General features: G+C 38.8%; 1 protein-coding gene and 1 long non-coding RNA gene across 2 annotated transcripts in view; one reads left to right on the top strand and one right to left on the bottom strand.

Moving 5' to 3' along the window:
- The window catches only part of LOC136250185 (phosphatidylinositol phosphatase PTPRQ-like), a 113,273-nt gene extending 105,076 nt beyond the window's left edge, over positions 1-8,197 (bottom strand). The window contains exon 1 of the mRNA XM_066042368.1: positions 8,067-8,197. The gene's annotated coding sequence lies outside the window, so the exon portion shown is untranslated. The remainder of the gene's footprint in view (positions 1-8,066) is intronic.
- Positions 8,198-12,491: 4,294 nt separating this feature from the next.
- Positions 12,492-18,859, top strand: LOC136264274 (uncharacterized). Its single transcript, XR_010705041.1, has 5 exons — positions 12,492-12,792; positions 15,250-15,296; positions 17,428-17,466; positions 18,568-18,668; positions 18,719-18,859. It is a non-coding gene; the product is annotated as an uncharacterized lncRNA (long non-coding RNA).
- Positions 18,860-20,289: the final 1,430 nt, after the last annotated feature.

The raw sequence follows: 20,289 nt of genomic DNA, 5'->3' as shown, positions 1-20,289 counted from the left end.
AATACTCCACAATCCTTTGATCCCTTCTGCTTTTGACAGTGCACAAACTTAACGGCAACACTTTCCTTGATCTGAAACAAAGCCTGAATGATTTTCTTTGTTTCTTTGTCAGCAGTGTTAAACAGAGAATCATAAATCTTAACCTTACCACTCTTACAATTGACAGTGGATGCAACAATCAAGTGATGCCGAGCTGAACAAATGGTAATTTGGATTTTATCCCTTCATTTTGTGACCATTGTGCTACCTTGCCTTGTGAATGAGTTGAATGAAAGCCATTTAGCTTTTTAAATTGCAACTTAAGTATCTCTTGTGCATAATTTATTATGAGGTCTGACAGTTCGTCTCCCATAATTATAGATTCCACATCATAGTTCTCTGACTTCTTCTTAGGTGGGGACAATTCTGATGCAATATCACTTTTGTTATCAGAAACACTGATTACATCATCTTCGTTTTGATCACACATTACTGGTAGTAGAGCTGCTTCTTCCATAGGTTGAGACATTTGAGTAACTACTCCTGCATTAGGCTGACACTGCTGTTTAGCTACTCCTGCCATAGGTCGAGGTTGCTGACTGACAGCTCCTGCTGTAGGCTGACACTGCTGAGAAACTACTCCTGCCGTAGGTTGACACTGCTGATTGGCTACTTCTGCTGTAGACCGACGCTGATTAGTTAACTTCTCAGAACTGCATAAGAGTTCAATCAGTTTCTTTGTCTTCATCCCCTCTGCTGATGTTGATGCAATAAACGTCAAAAGGCATGGTATTTCTAGACCTCCCTGTAGTAAGTCCGACGAGTAGCAACGTCCACCATTTACTGTGCACTTGATCTCAGCACCACGCCTCAAAAAAATGGAGCACATCGAAGAAATTCTTCGAGAAATATGCCCAACAACTTTTAAATTGTCGCCAATCACTTTCTTTACTGCTACAGCGTGAGTGTCATGTGCATTTCCAACTTCACGATGACAAACGAGAATTTCCCCATAGACTGGGTTCTCCCATACAACCACATATTCATGGTAGCCACGAATCATCAACTCTATTACGAAGGAGAACGCCAAAGTTACCGGTCCGTCGGACATAACGCAGCCACGAGGTCGTGTATGCGCAGTAAATAGAACCAAAAAAAGGTTTTGCTATTCACCAACTTTTTTTTTGCCAATGACTTCAGAGTCATGAATTCGCCTAAATTTTCTCCCGCCAACATTTTGTGCTATATGGTATATAAGTTATAGTAGTTTAGAAGAAGTAGATTGGAGCCTCTATAAATTTGGCAGTGAGGAATTAATAAGAAATTTGTTGAAGGTTAACCACCAGCTCTGCCCTAAACAAATTTTTGTAGTTTTTAATAGCATAGCGTAGTTTATCATGCGATGGTTAAGCAGTGGCAGTTTGCTGGTACCGGAGTCTCTGGATCTATAGCATTACTATATTATGCAATGAATAAATGAATGTAATTACCATAATGTTACTTGGAATTTAGTCATAATTCCATGTTATTCACATCTGTTTTGATGACACAAAACTACCCACTAGTATGAATCTCTCTGTTTACTTCCATTTTTACATATGTTTGATAGCACAAAATAACTCACCTGTGTGGGTGTTGCTCTGACTTGTCTCAGTAACTAATTTAATTCATGATTGTTATGTACTTAGATAATTAAGTCCTTTGTCTTCAAATCACCCTTTGGTTTTCTGTAGTGTGAGTAATTCCCAGCTTCCTTTGGCATAAGCATTGTCCTAAAAATCTGGGAAGGGACAAGCCTAAGATTCAGGTCATGTGAGTAACAGTTGATTGCACTTAAGTCAATTGCTTAAAATATGCTATTCCAAATACACCTGTTACTCAACATATGCTAAGATTTCCTTTCTTTAATGTAGCGTAAATTGCCAATCATCGGCACTATTTCATCTAGCAATTGTAATTCTTTACTGGAATGATGTTTGAACTATTCAATAGAGCAGTCTATGGTCTCTTAGCACACCAAATTTAAATTATCTCACGTGAGTGATTGTTGTGTTATGAGTAGAATCGCAAAGCATTTGTATGTCAATTATTGGAAGGAGATATGTATTGTTGGCATTCTGTACTTCAGTGATTGACCAATTACCGGCAGATTTTGTGAATTTATGGGTAACTTGCTGGTGCCTTGTTGGTTCATTGTGAATTTTTTGTGGGACATACAGTCCTTGGATAACTCCATTTCACAGACGTTTTACAAAGATGAGACCAGCCGTTTGAGAGATATTCAGGTTAGATGCAGAAGTATACTGGTCTCCAATACTTTTACGTAATTTATTATATTCCGTAGCCTGTATAATATGGAATTGCTGATAATTCGTACCTGGCAACTTACGTTAAGAATGGTATATTTTTAGAAATTTGCCATCAAAATTAATAAAAGTGTACCAAAGTTGCAGTACTAAAAACAGCTCTAAGCTAGTTTGCATGTACATCATGATTGATTGATTGATTGAACAGTCAGACAAAGCCAGCTCTTCCTTGCCAGAAGGGCTCACATACAAACAGCATACAAGATAAAGTACCGGCAACGTTTGAACTTACCATCACTTAAATACCATAGACTACATGGAGATATGGTACTGCCCAAGCGCAACGTTGCACGTGCTTGCATGTGCAATTATTTTGCTCGAGATTTTGCTAATTAAGGGGCATGGCAACTGTTTCAATCACAATTCTCATGAGCAAAACAACTGACACATTGTCTCACAAGCAAAACAGCTGCCACACCCCTTAATTAGCATTCTTTTTTCTAAATTGTGCGTACAAGCGAGTGTGACGTTGTGCTTGGGCAGTACCGTATGATAATGTTCTACCAGCTACTACACAGCCATTTCAATCTACTGTAGATGCATCAGATTTGTTTACTACTGCAACTTTATCAACAACTAGGGGTATTACAAGTGATTAAACCTCAAACAACATCAAGAGTGAGATCTACTACTTTTTGAGTGTACGAGCCATCAATGACTGGAACATTTTACCATTCATGTAGTTAATGCACCTACCTAAAACTTTCTTGACAATAGCTGGTCTATGATTATTAATTAGTCCAAGTAATTATTATGTTGTACACTTATAGGCGTAATGTATTTCGTGGACTGGAATCGTGGACTGGACTCACAGACTGAGCTGGAAACTGCTTTTATACAATAATCCAGGCATATCCATCACTTGCAACACAGGAGACACCATTATCGAGCTACAACTGCTAGTACCACTCTTCCTTACAAGTCATGAAACTAGTGCCTGCACTAATTAATTAGAATACATTTATGATACACGTGTACTAGCAGTGATAAAGCGTAATAGAGGCTATTGTTGTAGCGCAGATGTTTTCCTTTGTTGCTTTAGCACTAGTGTTAGGGTTGCAGAGGTGAGACAGTAGCGTAAGCAACCAATTATCGTCAGTTACCTATTATCGTCACACAACTTTAAAAATAAAACCGGTTGCATTTATGGTTAATATCTCAGAATTCGGATATCTTACCTAGACAAAGCAAGACAAATCTAGGTCTTTTTCTACAAATATATCTCCTTCTTGTCACTATAGATGAAGTACATGGGCTGATACTGTGAAACAACCTTATAAGAGACGAAAGTTTAGATGGTTTGAACAAATGGAAAGAAGGCTATGTGGGAAGCCTCGAAGTAGATCCTGATAGTCATCAATCCTTCAAAGAATCAAAGGATACGGACAGAAGAGCAATTTAACTTCATCTATGAAGTTGTGGAGAGTACTACAAATGGATTTAATACTGCACGTGAGTGTGGTGTGGTTCAGTATGGCTGGGGTCCAGGATTACTGCCACGCCTCACTACCCTTCCAAAATTCCATCTTGCAGTGTCATTCTTGACAAACTGAGGAGAGAAATATTTTAGTGGAAGCAACTATAGTTGGTTATAACAGGAGCCAAAAGGTGGTTGTACTTCTCAGATGGAGAGATCTACAAAAGAAACAAAGCTTGTTAGCTAACAACCAAAGAAAAAGGTAGCAGAAGTACCTGCATGACATAAGTAACACAGTGGGTGGATGCATATTAGGAGAAGAAAAATCTAGTAGAGTCACTGCAGGTACCAACAGACAGCCAATTACTTCTTTTGATTTGGATTACCACAATCCAGCAGTTATGAGGTAGAGCAGTTGAGTAGCAAAATACCACAGAACTGTTCACGTTCAATAAAGATTCAGCATTTGTTTAGATTTGCTTCAAGTGCTGCTAGAACAATTCGCCGTTTGCTGAAAAGTTATGATGTTTGATTTGTATGAACAAAATATGGAGTGAATACTAGCTATGGGTGTGTGCAAGCAATGGATTCATGAGCACTGCACTACACTAACATCCGTAAATTGGAGCTGAAATTATAGCTAAGTTCAGTTCAGGGAACTGTTTTATCAATTTAAATGATGTAGTGTGTATGTGCGTACGTAACAGTTTCACTTGCAAAATCAAATTGAACTGGTAAATGATGTTAATACTTTCAAATTATGGATCAAAGGTTTAGAATGCATATAGAACACGGGGATATTTTAGAATGATTTTTATCACCCACTGTAAGCAAGATATAGAGTGCTGAACTGGTAAATGACAATAATTGATACAGTATACTGATTGCGGTAATGATATCATGTTAGGCCTGACAATAATAGGTAAATCTCGTTTTGCAATGAAACGCCCCTGGCTTCTAAACAAAATATGCCAGGCGCCTACAAAACTACACGTAGTAAGAGGAGCCTAAAACTTTATTTTTGGTCCAAGTCGGAGATCCATGTGACTTTCGCTTCCAAAATTACAGCGCTTCGTAATCTATATGATGATAATTGGGACTTACGCTAATTACTTTTAGCAGGTAGCTATATCATACAGTACAATAGTACTGTATAGTAGGGACATCGAAGGTGTGGGGGCGATCCGTGATATAATATAACCCAAAAACCTGCCACGATTTTCCTCACAACGACATGACAGTATTAGTTGGGTAAAACCAAGCCCAAAAGTGTCTTCAGATCGACTCGAAACGTTTCCATCAAGTTGCTACAGAATTTTTTTTTTAAATTTAGTCAATAGAATTTTCTACTGCCTACCTGCCTGCCCACCTGCCAGCCTGCCTGCCTGACGCCTTCAGTCAAGCGTAGCGGAAACTGGCTACAGACCTAATTCCTTTGCAGAAACGTTACTAGATTGCTTAAGAAAAAACCTTTGGTATATTGATAAACATACAATGCTTGCACTATTGTCATACTTTTTATCCTTCTTTACCATGGCCATCGGTCAAGGTTCTACCACTGAGTGTTAATAGACTACAGTACGGCTTCCATCTACCAGTGTATATTGCATCAAACTATTCAAATACACATGGTCACCAGGTGCACCAAACTATTTTGAACACACGCATACGTGACTTGCTGTTGATATCAATCAGTGAGAGCAACTCGCAGCGAACTATATAGCAATGTGTAAGTCAATTTTAGTAACACTGTTAAACCGAGTCGGGTAATCCAGATCCCGCTTTGCAGATTATTCGGGTCTGACCCCACTTGCTAAACTAAATGTGGACGTGTTACTACACATCATAGCGTAACCCTGCTTCTTTCGTGAGCCATGCCCACTTATGTAAATTACTGTCTGCAGACATGTGCTAAATTAAATTTGGACGTGTTATTACATGTCATAGCATATCCCTGCTTCTTTCATGAGCCATGCCCATGTACGTAAATTACTGTCTGTAGACATATGATACCATTCATAAGTCTGTAGGTATGCACGAATCCATGTCCATTATTGTCTGCAGGCTTATGTAGAGCCACGCCCACTAATCAGTTGTTATTGTATGAGTCATAATCTAGTATAATAGTGCTATGATTAACTCTTAAAGTATTGTGACTGGTTTTGTAAAAAGCAGGCTATTTTGTGGTCATCACTTGCAAAAAAAACTTCACAAACAAGTATAAGAAAAAATTAAGAATTTTAAATTAGAGTAGGGACAGTGTATAGTGCTGCAATAAAAAGTACCAACACAAGCTGGATCAGAGTAGTACGTAATGTCCAAATACTGTAAAACCATAAGAAGTGAATATCCTTACTGTGTCAATTTTCTTATACTTGTGTATATATCAGCGTTGAAACCGGGTCGGGTCATCCGGGTCATCCGGGTCACATTTTCTCCGGGTCATCCGGGTCTGACCCGGTTTACAATTTATCCGGGTCTGACCCGGATTGGATCACGTGAGAAACGAAATTGTTCGTTTGACGACGTGGAAACTTATAAACGCTATCGCGTAGCTCTTTCGTGAGCCACGCCCACTTATCGCATTACCAACATACGCTCAGCCACGCTCATTTGTTAGTAAGTGTAGTATGTAGCACGAAATTGAGGGTATCTATGGTGAGGGGTAGCTATTGTCAGTAGGTGAAGACTTTTTTTTTTTTTTTTTTTTTGGTCTTCAACCTACAGCTAGGCTGAAGTTGCAATATTTACTCAACACGAATCGAACGCTGAAAATGTAGACTCGTTTGCTCGCTCGAGACTAGCCGAAACACGTCTCGGCTTTAATTAATCCGGGTCAATCCGGGTCACATCCGGGTCTGACCCGGATTGCTATCCGGGTCAGTGGGTCATCCGGGTCAGCAGTAGTGACCCGGTTTCAACGTTGGTATATATGACATCACCGGGGGATGTGATGGGGCTATGCAAATAAACTGGCTCACCACTACAGCCCTAACACTAACTAGTACTAGGTACTGATGCAACAAAGGAAAATATCTGAGTTACAAAATAGCCTATCACACTTTATCAAATGTATTCTAATTAATTCGTGCAAGCGCTAGTTTCATGACTTGTAAGGAAGAGCAGTACCAGCAATTCCAGCTCAGTAGTGGTGTCTCCAGTGCTGCAAGAAATGGAAGATGTCTGGATTATTGTTTAACTATAGTCTGTTCGCGTTCACCTGAGCCCTCATTTCTTGTTAATAACTCTTGTTACACAAGTCAGTTGCCCAAACATTTAGTAGCACTGTGAAGCCTTTAAATGCTGGAACTGTTAATCAAAAAAGCGCTTTGATGCGAGCAAGAACAAATGAGTTATGAGGCTTTAAAAATATCCCATACATTTAGTATGGACGATTCAGGTGCGCAAACATGTTTACAACATGAAAACATGCTTCTTCCAGTACAAAACCATTGAGAGTAAACACATGTTCACTTCTTTGATATTACTATATTTGGCAGGGGCTCAGGTGAATGAATACGGCTCTGTCCTGTCCGTGAGTGAATCCAGTCCACGAAACACATTAGGCCATACCTATTGGATCTTATGTTGCGTGGGCAAAACCTCTGAAAATGTAAGTAGGTAAGTCGGTTTGATAATGATAATAAAAATTCAAGTAATATAGTTAATTTACCATTCAAAAAGAGCTACAACTATAAAAAGCTTCATGTAAATCATAGTACAGTGTTCTGCAGTACCATAATTGTTTACTATACACTGAAACAAACCTCTTACATGAAATTGAAAGTTCACCTTTACAGCTCATCTTTTAGTCCCTTAGTGACTGACTTTTACTTGCATACACGTGATTGAAGCTATGATGCAATATCACGTGATTGAAGCTATGATGCAATATCACGTGATTATCATTGTTGTTTCAGGTCAAGCAAAAAGACAATCGGTCAGGCCGTGCAACATAACATCCAATAGGTACAGTATGGCCTTAGGCCATACTTATAAGTCTTTGCTATGTAATTGCAAATGTGTTAATTGATTTTTTGTACAGATCAGGTTTTACAGGCTCCTTGAGCCTCCTTCACCTGTAACAATAAGCACTAATAGCCACACCCCAATTAATTACAAACCAATTATCTGACATGAGAACACTTAGCTAACTCAATGTGTGCCTCTCTAAACACTAGCTACTACTTTACAATGATAGCTATTGAAACTACAAATAACACAATATTTGCATAACTCAGTGACGTTGTACTGGCTACCGTACCTCTAAAGTTATTAAAAGTGCCAAAGCGCTAGTTCCCTACCTGCAGTAATCTCTGTTATCTTGTCTCCCACTCAAGACAACTGCTCAGTGCTATGGCCGAGTAGCCGGGTATCGTCGTTCGGGTATCTTTACGGCTATTCACACCATAAGGGGGGGTATATTATCTATGTTCACACCTAGTCGTCAAAATAATAACTTTATAAGCGCTTAGTCATTAGAGTGCACTCATTTTTGTTCAGTTTTGCCGATGTTAATATATAAATGATCTAGATTCCGTCTTAAAGAACTTTACAATTAAACTTTTTGCTGACGATGTACTACATTATGCCCCAGCTAATATTCACCAGGAATGTTGTGCTCTTCAAGATGATTTGACTTTTTTGCCCTTCTAGGTATTTGTCCCGTTTCACTTTAGGATATTTAGCTCAAAGAGTTTCGCTTAGGCTCCTAGGCTATGGGTAAACACCTCGTACAGGCTCTGCCTTCTGTGTACGCCCTCCAGTTCCTAACTGGTAAAGAGGATAAGAATTAATAAGAATGACCAATTTTCAGCTGGGCAAATTATCGGCAGCTGAAATTAGCTAAATATTGCAAAATGTGAAGCACTGGCCATCACAAACAGAAACCTGTTAATTTCACTTATTGGGCAATCAATTTCGTGAAACAATCCTGTCAAATACCATGGTGTGCTAGTTGATGGCAAATTGAGTTGGTCCAAGCACTGCAGATATGCTAGGGGAAAGAGTCCAAAAGACCATCATTTTATTGATGAAAATTGAGTGTTACAACATGTACAGCAATAATGTGAGGTGAGTTCTCGGACACACACTGCCACTCACAGGGCTATGCCCCAAGAGTGGGTGTGGCAAGGAAAAGTTACAAAAATATAATATTATATATGTAATTAATCAAGTGTCAATATTTAAGGGTCCATTCAGAGCAATCCTTAGCCAAAACTATTCTTCTTTGCTAAATAAGGCCACCAAGTCCTTAAACTGTTTACAACGCTCAATGTTTGGATGCAGCCATGTAGCTAAGTGCGCAGCGTACAAAGCTATCACATGCCCAACTCTGGAGTATGCCGCTCAGTCGGTTGTGTGGTCTTCACTGTCGGTCTCCACATACCAAAGGAGATATATACTAAATTGCTTGAATCTTTGCAAAATAGGGCAGCATGCTGGATTTGTGGCAGTTGCTGGAGTTCACCCACTAATTCATGGACTATATTTTCAAGTGATTGCTGCTTTCAGTTTAATCAAGACATCAGTACCTTGCTATTTCTTTCCTCCATAATATTTACCACCATCGTACATCCATCAAGTTCAATTGTCGCTGTAGCTAAGCTTAATTCAGTTTCATCTACCAGAAATCATCATTTGTCAATAAGTCCACCACTCAGCTATCGTTGTTATTCATTCTTCATTAATACTTCCTGTGGAATTCTGTACCATTACACATCCTCAATAATTCAAACCCAAAATCCTTCCAGCATTCATTATACCATTAATTGATGTTTTTGTACCACTGTCTAGTTTTGTAATCTTATTTGTTTGTTGTAGTTGTAGTGTTCTTGTGGCTGACGCTTTACCTTTTGTGTATGCCTTCTGTTGTGGTAAATTGATAACAATCTATTCTAATGTTATAATATGTTACCTAGCTCGACAGTAAGTCTACAGTTAACAGTAGTGCCGCTGCCAGGTAGCATGAACCGATGAATGGATGGCAGTCCGTAAACTGTTGTAAGCTACCTAAGGAAGCCTGAGGCAGAAGCAAAGACTGAGTTAAGTATTTGGACAGTTGACATGGTTCTTCCATGGTATACTGATGGGGAAATACTAAATAAGTCATGACCATTAATAGACCAACATTACATCTCACATTACATCATGTACCACATGTGCTGGTACATTTCCTAAATCCTTTTTATAGTTTGTGGTTTGTCCGCCAGGCTTGGCTATAAAAAGCCTTAACCTTTTCATTTTGTACAGACTTACAGCTGTTCAATGAACTGTTGTAATTTAGCTTAACTGGGTAGTATAGTCCAGCTCTGAAAAGCGGCAGAGTTCCCTGGAGCCCAAAAACTGAGAGTCAAACTCAAAATTGTAGGTAATTCCAAATAAATTCTCTGCTTCCTGGACTCAGGCATATTTGCATGCAGGCAGGTGGTCCATTTCCATTATAAAATTGGAAACTTTAAGCAAGCTAGCTGCTTAATAGGCTTGAACCTTCCATTTTAACACAAACGTAAATTTGTGCGACTTGATACATACAGGTGTAGCTAGCACTGCTGACATGTGAGCTGGCAGTGTTACACGATGAGACTCTACAGTATACAAGGAATAATGGAATGTAATATTTTTTGCTTTGCTATTATCATTACTGATTTACCATTACTTGGTTCAGCAAAGGCTGTACACAGGAAAAGAAGAAAACAATGCAGGATTTAAAGATATCATATTAGTGACTGGGCCTGCAAAAATAGGGCATGTGAGCACAAGATTTTTACCTACTTTTTCAAACTTCCATCACTCATAACTTTATGCTATTGCAATGCAATTATCAGCTCTTAGTAAGCATTTAATTGGCTTTATGATGCAAGTTAGAGAATGCAGCTATTCTGTTCTAGTATTGAGATATAACTTGTGTGACGGTGTGTAGTTTGTGCCCATATGCCCTGTTTTTGCAGGCCCGGTCACATTTATGCTTAAAGGAGTCAGTTGAATTACTTTTCACAATTTCTTCAGGAAGCTGATTCCACACAGGATGCTTGGTAGAATTTTTCCTATAGGATATTGGCATCAACTTATAATAATTACTGTTCCTTGTAACTTGTTACAGATACACATGTGGGATTATGAAGATAGGGGGGTGCAAAGAAGATAGGGGGTGCAAAGAAGATAGGGGGGTGCAAAGAAGATAGGGGGGTGCAAAGAAGATAGGGGGGTGCAAAGAAGATAGGATAGTATTGTTGAAAAAAGTGATCTGAAGGACTAATGGCAATCACTAAATTTCAAAAGCCTATATAAGCTACTTATTATTACAATAAATGCTAACTATAGCTTAAAATTAATTACAATAAATTATATTATACATTAATAATGGTAAGGGAGTTTAGCACAATTACAACAAGGGCATACAAAATGGAAAGTACAGTTATTATTTGAATTAAAATTAGCTTTAAAATAATCCCATAATCAAATGTGACCGGGCCTGCAAAAATAGGGCATGTGGGCACATGATTTTGTCTACTTTTTCAAACTTTCATCAATTATAACTTTTTGTACCAACACTGCTCAATTTTCATCTCTTAGTCAGCATTTAATTGGCTTTACAATGCAAGTTTCATAGTGCAACTATTCTGTTCCAGTACTGAGATATGACCTGTGGCATGAAGGGTTGTAGTTTGTGCCCACATGCCCTATTTTCACAGGCCCAGTCACAAATAGTTCTTTAACTTTAGCTTAATTGTGTTGAAGGAAAGGGTAAGATCTATTATTGGCAGAGCACTCCATAATCTGGGAAGTCTATAAAAGTAGGAGTTAGCACATCTTGACTTACTTGAAATCTTGTGACTCAGCTAGATGTTTGAAGACCTTGTATTAGAACTGATGAACTGAAAGTAACATATTATTAGTTAGAAATGTTAAAACTTTAAAAACAAACATCTTCCTTCTTAAGCTACTTAGGTTTTTTACTGATGATAAGCTTCAAGTTGAGTTAGCAGCTGTAATTGACTATGGTGGGGTTTGTTAGTATGACTTACATGCGTGCTAGCTAAAAGAAGAAGGCCCATTAATTTTTATTTGCTATGAAATAGTAGATGCTTTGCAAATTGCTATCAGAACTATAAAAGGATTAGAAATTTGTGCACCAAACACTAAGGCTGTAATCAACTCAGTATTCCCCACTCCCAAAAAAAATCTCAGATTCCTTCCCTCCCCCTCCCCGCCTAAAATTGTGATTGAGACTGCACTGTACTTTTACATAATTTAGCTTGTTTACACAAAACTGTCAAAAGTTTTCTCAAATTTATTCTCAGACAGGACAACACTTAAAAATTTACCCAGTTAACTTGCTTAAAAATTAGACACACAACATGATTATAGGTGCTCTCAGATTCAGTCTCAGATCAGCCATAGTCAAATTAAATTATTTTCTCTTTTTTTTTTTACGGCACATCATAATAATTATACGACTATCAATTTCCTACATGGCGATAGCTATTCAATATGTGAGAACCTAATATCACAGTTTCATAGATTGGGCTTGTTGTCAAAATAACACAAAACTATTCCTTAAATTCAATCCCAGATAGTGCCGTCAAAAAAACTTAATTAGCTTGTTTTCAAATTAGCAACATAAATACTGATATTTACTCTCAGAAAGCCTATCGGATCCGTGTATTTTGGGGCCAATTATAAGTCTAATATTACAAACGGTAAAGTAAATAGGCGCTTCGCGCGCTGCGCGCGCGAAGCGCCTATTTACTTTACCGTTTGGTCACTAGGACATTAGGCAATTGGAATTCGCAAATTCCAATTGCATAAGTTTCAATGCTCAAAGTTTAAGAATTTATAAACACTGCTGACCTGGTTTGTTAACACGTCGAGGCGTTAATTTCCTCTGTTCCTGACATGGCAAATAATTAAAAAAATTGCGTTCATTCAGTACGCACGTGATGTAGTGGTACCAGGCTCTGTCCAGAGCTCAAGTCTACCCCCAAGGAGTGGTCAGCACACAGAGAAAACTGCTCAAACGGACTAAAGGTAAGTAGGATAAGTAGATACACACGTTGAGATTATATTGTTTTGAAAGGCTAGACTACTTTCTCTAAATAAAATGCACCAGTTGGCGTGGCTATGGTAGTCTTGCGTAGACCAGACAGAATTTTTTCTTAGTGTGTGAGTGCGGAATAAGTGGCCAATCAGCACCCACCATAGAGCTGGTGAAACGTTACACAGAAATTCTATGGGAAGTGTACTAGATCACTTATTCCCCACCCACACACAAAAGAAGAAAGTCGGTCTGATCTTAGCTATATTATAGTGAGTGATGTTGAAATGGGCTCCTTCACCCCATTGGTATTCCCTACTTTTTGGGGGAATGGGAGGTGCGGCTAGTATTGCTTACAAGAGGTTAGCATTTCTGCCTGCTGCTTAGAAAGACCAGTAGTGTAGTGTCCTGGATTAGATGCTCCACCAGTTTTTCTTTACTGTAACCCTGCCAGTCCAGTTACTATCGCAGCACTTGACCTTGCAATGTGTGAGGGTCAGGTGCATGCTTCCATCACATGTACTTCAATTGCTGTTTCTTGTTTATTTACTTGTTATATTTCAAAAAAAAATCACGCAAAACTCCAGTAGTAGCTATTGGCTACCAGCTTTTTTTTAAATGTAGGTTGTGGAGTAGAAAGAGCAATAAATGCATTGTATACAAACTGGTTAAACCTCTACCTTATCCCATCACCATTGTATGGCATGCATATGGGTTTAAGTCTCCACAAAGGACTCGACTGTATCGTTATTAGAAGTAGACAGCATGCCTATACTACCTACTGTCAAGGAGGTGTCACTCTAATGTATCCTGTATTGTACGATCTTCATCCTTTAAACAAGGGATTTTGGCATAGGACAGTACAAGCATCATTTCAAGTAGCACTTTTACATTCAATAATTGTAACGTGATCTTGGAAACCTACCTTTTTGGTTTATTTTATGTTTAATAGCTTAAATGAGGTATTGGGTGCTTATCTATCTTGTGTTAAAATTTTAGTTTAATATCCTGAGACGTGGCTGGTTTACTGTCCGGTACATTACAAACTAGTGCATTAAGGTTTGTGAGTGATTAAGGGTGACAAGTGGTGTTTACCAATAATTCCATACATGGTCTGATATAATCACCGAAGCTCCTAGGAAAAAGAAGCTTTGGGTGGGAAACTTTACAGCACGAAAGTTTAATAGTTGCTTTTATCCAAACAAATTGTTGAAATTTTCATTTAAGTTTTTGTTGTATGTAGAAGTTAAGTTTCAAGGTACACTCTTGGTAGGAAATCCAACTTTTGTGGATCGTCAACCACCCTGAGATAATAAGGCAGGCAATCAGTGTTGGGAGTAACGCGTTACGTAATATTATTACTTTTGTGGTAACAAAGTAATATAACAAAATACGCTATGAAAACAGGTAATATAACGCAAGATACTTTACTTACCAACATAACGTGTTACCTAAGTAATATAATTACTGTAACGAGTCTAATATGAAGTAATATTATTACTAAAAGTAACGAAGTTACTAATCTCGTTAGTAATCCTCTGAGTAATGCCTAACCACAATGGAGTAACGAGGCCTATTGAATGAAGCTTATTCACTAGCTTCTTACTTATAACCAAGATTTGTACATTGTCCAACAACGCAATCATGACACGTGATAAGGTGGTAGTTTCACACGTGACAGCTTAAGGCTGTGGACACAAAATAATATAATATGTAATATTATTACAGTTACTGTATTTTATGGGTAATATGTAACTGTAACTAAATAGTTCTGTTGCAAGTAATATGTAATATGTAACTAGTTACTTTTACAAAGTAACTTGCCCAACACTGCAGGCAATGTACTAGAGCAGACGCCTTATTCCTTATACAGACACCTTATAAATTTGTTTTTCATGGCCAACATCAAGGTGGGGGTATTACTACTAGGTATAGCCTAAATATTTCTTTTCAAGGTTAACCCTTAAATCTGCTTTTCGAAAATGCATGTTTACACAATATGGACTCGCATGGTGACACTAGGTGAGATAACTTAATTCTTACAGCCTACAAACACACATAGATTTAAAAAGTGTGTCCACTGGCTACTTGGAGGAGCACTGTGACTACAGTGGCTTACTTATTATGAAGTGATGAACATCGACAAGTCAAGTCTCCGTGTTTCATAATTCTTGCCACATGCTTACTTTTGATTGTGGGATTACTTATATTTCCTGATACAAAAATTCACGACAAGTCCAATGGAAGTCACTGCAAGGTGATAGGAGCAACTACCATCGAGTCATCGACCATTTTATAGAGGTATGTAATAAAAAGTTTGCATGTTCCCTACCAAAAAGTTACCCCCCCCCCCCCCAAACACTGCACAATCAGCAAAAAAAAGTTTCCCCTCGAAATATTTAGGCTATACAGTATATGCAGTGTAATGCACTTGATTTATTTTTTTGTAGCCAGATGATAGAGCGCTGGTATCACATACCCGAGAAAAATTCTAAGTGTAAGTTTAACTGTTAAATGAAAGTATGAATATACTCATTTGATAGTTGTTCTCCACACTACATAATGCCCTTGACTTCTCTACTACTCTAGATCTTTTGTGTCACAAATTCTATTTGTATATTGTATCATTGTCAAGTTTCATGGTAGTGAATTATTCTTCCCTAAGATTGGCCACGCATTGTGACATGTTTAGTGCATGCTTGTAAGTTTAAAGTTCACTCTCAGTGTGCTCCAGTACAAGTCCGTCCCGTCCAGTTGTTTAATGAGCTTTATCCACAATTACATCATAGCACAAAAATGGCAATAAGAGTGGGGATTGTTTGTACAGATAGCCATTAGAAGGGATAACTTTTGAGATTTTCCTCGTTAAGAAAGTGAGAGAAATCTCTGGTAAGACTTGTTTGTTAACTATCTTTCTATGTAGAAGCATGCACAGATGCTCTTCTCGAACACTCCAACTCTGGTTTTGAAAATAAAACCAGAGCTAGGTAAGTATCTAAAAGTGTGAAAATGCATTCCCCAACAGAATTTTCTCCTGCTGTCTTCATGGCAAACATCTCAAAAGCTTATCCCTTCCAATTACTCTGTACAAAGTACCCCCACTTGTAATTGTGAATGAAACTCTTTTGGGACCTTTGAAATGTAGCCCACCTAACTGTGCTAGTGATGACGTGGTATAACAGGAAGAGTAAAATTAATGCTAGATGGCATGTTATGCACAGAAGTATCTTCTAAACTGTTTTATAGTTTAACTATCATATTTTTTATCGCCAATCCTCTCAACAAAGCCTCAAAGCTGCTCTTCATTTTCATTCACATTCGTAAGGGACATACCCACTTTCAACTCAAAGGGATAAGCTATTCCTGGAAGTCTACAAGGCCTGTACCAATGTTTTTCAGTTATTAAATGCCTGTAAAACTTGAAGAGAAAGTAAATCAAAAAGTCTAAGGAGAGTCGTGTCACCCATGTTTCAGCCTGCCAGAAAGAAATCACAAAGTTTACTCGTAACTGTTTATTACAAACTTCATTTCGCTTTTCTTACGTACAAGCTGCTTTTATCATTTAACGATTTTGCTCACGTAGGTGCGTATGGACCAACATAGATAAGTAGGTAGGCATGCACACACACACGCACACACACACAGTGACCCACACACACTGCTCACACACACACTGCACTACACACACACGCACACACACACACTGCACTACACACACACACACACGCACACGCACACACACACACACACACACACACATGCACACTACACACACACCACCACACACACACATACACATGCTACACACTACACAGAGACACACACACACTACACACACACATGCACACTACACACACACGCACACACACACACACACACGCACACACACACACTAATACACACATACTGCACTACACACAGAAACACACACACTGCATACACACATACACATGTACTACACAAATACACACTACACCACACACGCTCTACACACTACACACACATGCTACGCACTACAAAGAGACACACAGACACACACTGCACTACGTACAGGTGCACACACTACACACGCACACACACACACACACACACACTGCACTCACCACACACATACTACACACACACGTACACTGCACACACACACACACACACACTGCACTCACCACACACATACTACACACACACGTACACTGCACACACACACACACACTCTACACACATACCTTACACACAGACTTTCTACATACTACACAGAGACACACACGCGCACACTACACTAAGGCATGCACACGAACACCACACACACACACACACACACACACACACACACACACACACACACACACACACACACATACCCTACACATACATGCTACACACGCACACACCACACACGCTATAGTAGTGTCATGTAGTTTAGCAACAGTAGACACATGTACACAGAGACACATGTAGTCATAATGTAATGCTGCTACATGTGTCTCTGTGTATGTGATACATGGATACACGTGTCTCTCACTACATGTTTCTCTGTGTAGTGTCATGTACTATAGTAGTGTCTATAATTTGCATACTGCAGTTTCACTCCCATCCCAGAGTCTAATTTTCATTACATCTCTTTTTTACAGACATGCTACTGGACACCCAAGAATTACATGTTACTGCTGGTGAGTGTACTTATATACTATACACATTTATTGGGTTTGACAAATCCGACATGAAGCAAGGCCATTTGTGACCAGATTTTACAGAACCGAACCAAATCGTACATCAGGCAAAATCAAACTAACACCACCAGTGTATAGCTACACTACCGTACTACAAGTTTGACCCTCAGCACTACTCAAACTACACGAGGCTGGTTTTAGTAGAAGTCTTTTCCGGGTGGTCTGGAGTGCCCAAATGGCGGTTTCAGCCTTGTGAAAGAATCAGTGGTTTACTGGTGGACAGCCTTATAATGTTGGTCAGCCTTATAATGTTGGCCAGACGTGTTCTCTGTAGATTTTGCTACATATCAGCCACTAAGGAGCCAGCACAGCCCTGTAATCTCGTGTCTGGACTCCAATCGTGGTCTGCCTCCATTTTGAGGCCTATCTTTTGCCCTCCCCGCCACCTCCCAGCCTCCACCCCTTTGTGAGCACTCGTGATACTACTTCGCTCGTCCAACTGCTCAGATTTTTTATCTTATTTGGCGGGAAACTGTACTAGCAGCTACAAGTACTGGAAGTGGCTTGAAAGGTAACAGATTGATGCATCTTTTGTGTAAATTTCATATGCGTGCTTGCTATCTTTGGAGAGTTATGCTGGCTTCAATTCTTTAAAACCGTTTATCTCGAAACTTCTAATGTGCGATTTGGATCGTTTTTCCAAAATCCAGTCACATTTGGTCTTTAGCAGCTTTTTGGTCTCATTCGAAACTCCGTGGAAGTGAAACAATATACAGTCACTGTAACGGATTGCATTTTAAAATGTATATCCTACAGTATGATAATACTGTATAGTTCTGCAACCTCTCTCCATGAGACTCGGACAGTTCTCCTGTGGTTTATTGAAGCTCAAGCTCCTGAGTAGTGCACAGGCATCCCAGCTCTGGTTTACTGGGTGGCAAGCATTGTAGCTGTGCTTCACATGGCTCTGCTTTTTTTTTGCTTTGTTAGTGTATGCATGTGCGTGTGTGCGTGTTGGATAATGTAGTCCAAAAGTATGTGTGTGCATGTGCTTTCTCCATTTTCCGTTTTGTTATATCATGTTCAACTCTAACTTTGTAGGTGTGCTATAAGAATCTGGAGATGTATGTGTTATAGAGAAGACACCAAGGAACAAGATGGTCGATTCGAACCATGCTAGACACAGTGTAGTGTTTCTCAATGTAAGCTACATTCTGTTCTGTGTTGCTGCTTATTATCATGTGTACTGCAGGTCATCAATACTCTTGAGAACTGTTTCCTAATACTGCTATAGGATATTGTGACAAACTTGACTTTTCACGTGTAATGTGTGCTATGAAATAGTGTTGTATAGTTCATTCAGAGCTTTGTTAAGAATTCCAATTTATACTTACGGTTTGTTACTGGGGTTTTGCATAATACGGAGCTACACCGTTCAAACTCTTGATAATGTACCCAATGATGACACTACTAGCTACTGTACACCATGATAAGGGTGTTGGAGTAGGTGAGGCACCACTTTTGACAGAATTATGCAAAAAAAAAAATTGCAAACTCAATCTTGATGAAACAAAAGGTAGAAACATGCGACACTTGGTGTTTATTTATAATGGCAATTCAGGTTAACTTTTTCCGTATTGAGTGCCTCTAAATAATCATTGTTGTGTTTAGCTTTGTTTATGTGTCTCTGTAGCTACCTTGGAAACAGTCTTAAACTGTATTATGAAGGTGCTTATTGATCAGTGTATTAGGTCCCTATTACCTCTGAGATAGGATAACCTCCTTGTAACAGTAAAATATCAACAAACTTGCAATTGGTTGGTCCCAAAGTGTCTGTTAAATTAATATAATATTAATCATCGAGGTTATACTGTAATGTCACTATTGCTGCCAAACATGACACCACTAGTTAGAATGATAATGTCACTATATATTTAGCCAACATGACACTATTATAGTTGCACACTGTAGTGTGATAATGTCACTATAACAATAGTTACCTAACATGACACTACTAGCTATGCACTGTTTGGTAATAATGTCACTACATAACACTACTAGTTACACACTGTAGGGTGATAATGTCACTACATGACACTACTACCTACACACTGAAGGGTGATGATGTCACTACAAGACACTACTAGCTACACACTGTAGCATGACACTACTAGATACACACTGTAGGGTGATAATGTCACTACATGACACTACTACTTACACACTGTAGGGTGATAATGTCACTACAAGACACTACTAGTTACACACTGTAGCATAACACTACTAGTTACACACTGTAGGGTGATAATGTCACTACATGACACTACTACCTACACACTGAAGGGTGATGATGTCACTACAAGACACTACTAGCTACACACTGTAGCATGACACTACTAGATACACACTGTAGGGTGATAATGTCACTACAAGACACTACTAGCTACACACTGTAGCATGACACTACTAGATACACACTGTAGGGTGATGATGTCACTACAAGACACTACTAGCTACACACTGTAGCATGACACTACTAGATACACAATGTAGGGTGATAATGTCACTACAAGACACTACTAGCTACACACTGTAGCATATATGACACGACTAGTTACACACTGTAGGGTGATAATGTCACTATAATTTATATTTAGCCAACATGACACTATTATAGTTGCACACTGTAGTGTGATAATGTCACTATAACAATAGTTACCTAACATGACACTACTAGCTATGCACTGTTTGGTAATAATGTCACTACATGACACTACTACTTACACACTGTAGGGTGATAATGTCACTACATGACACTACTAG

This window comes from Dysidea avara, chromosome 1 (assembly GCF_963678975.1).
Source record: "Dysidea avara chromosome 1, odDysAvar1.4, whole genome shotgun sequence".
Classification (NCBI taxonomy): Eukaryota; Metazoa; Porifera; class Demospongiae; order Dictyoceratida; family Dysideidae; genus Dysidea; species Dysidea avara.
Note: the sequence above shows the minus strand (reverse complement) of the source record. Positions and strands in the feature narration are given on the sequence as shown.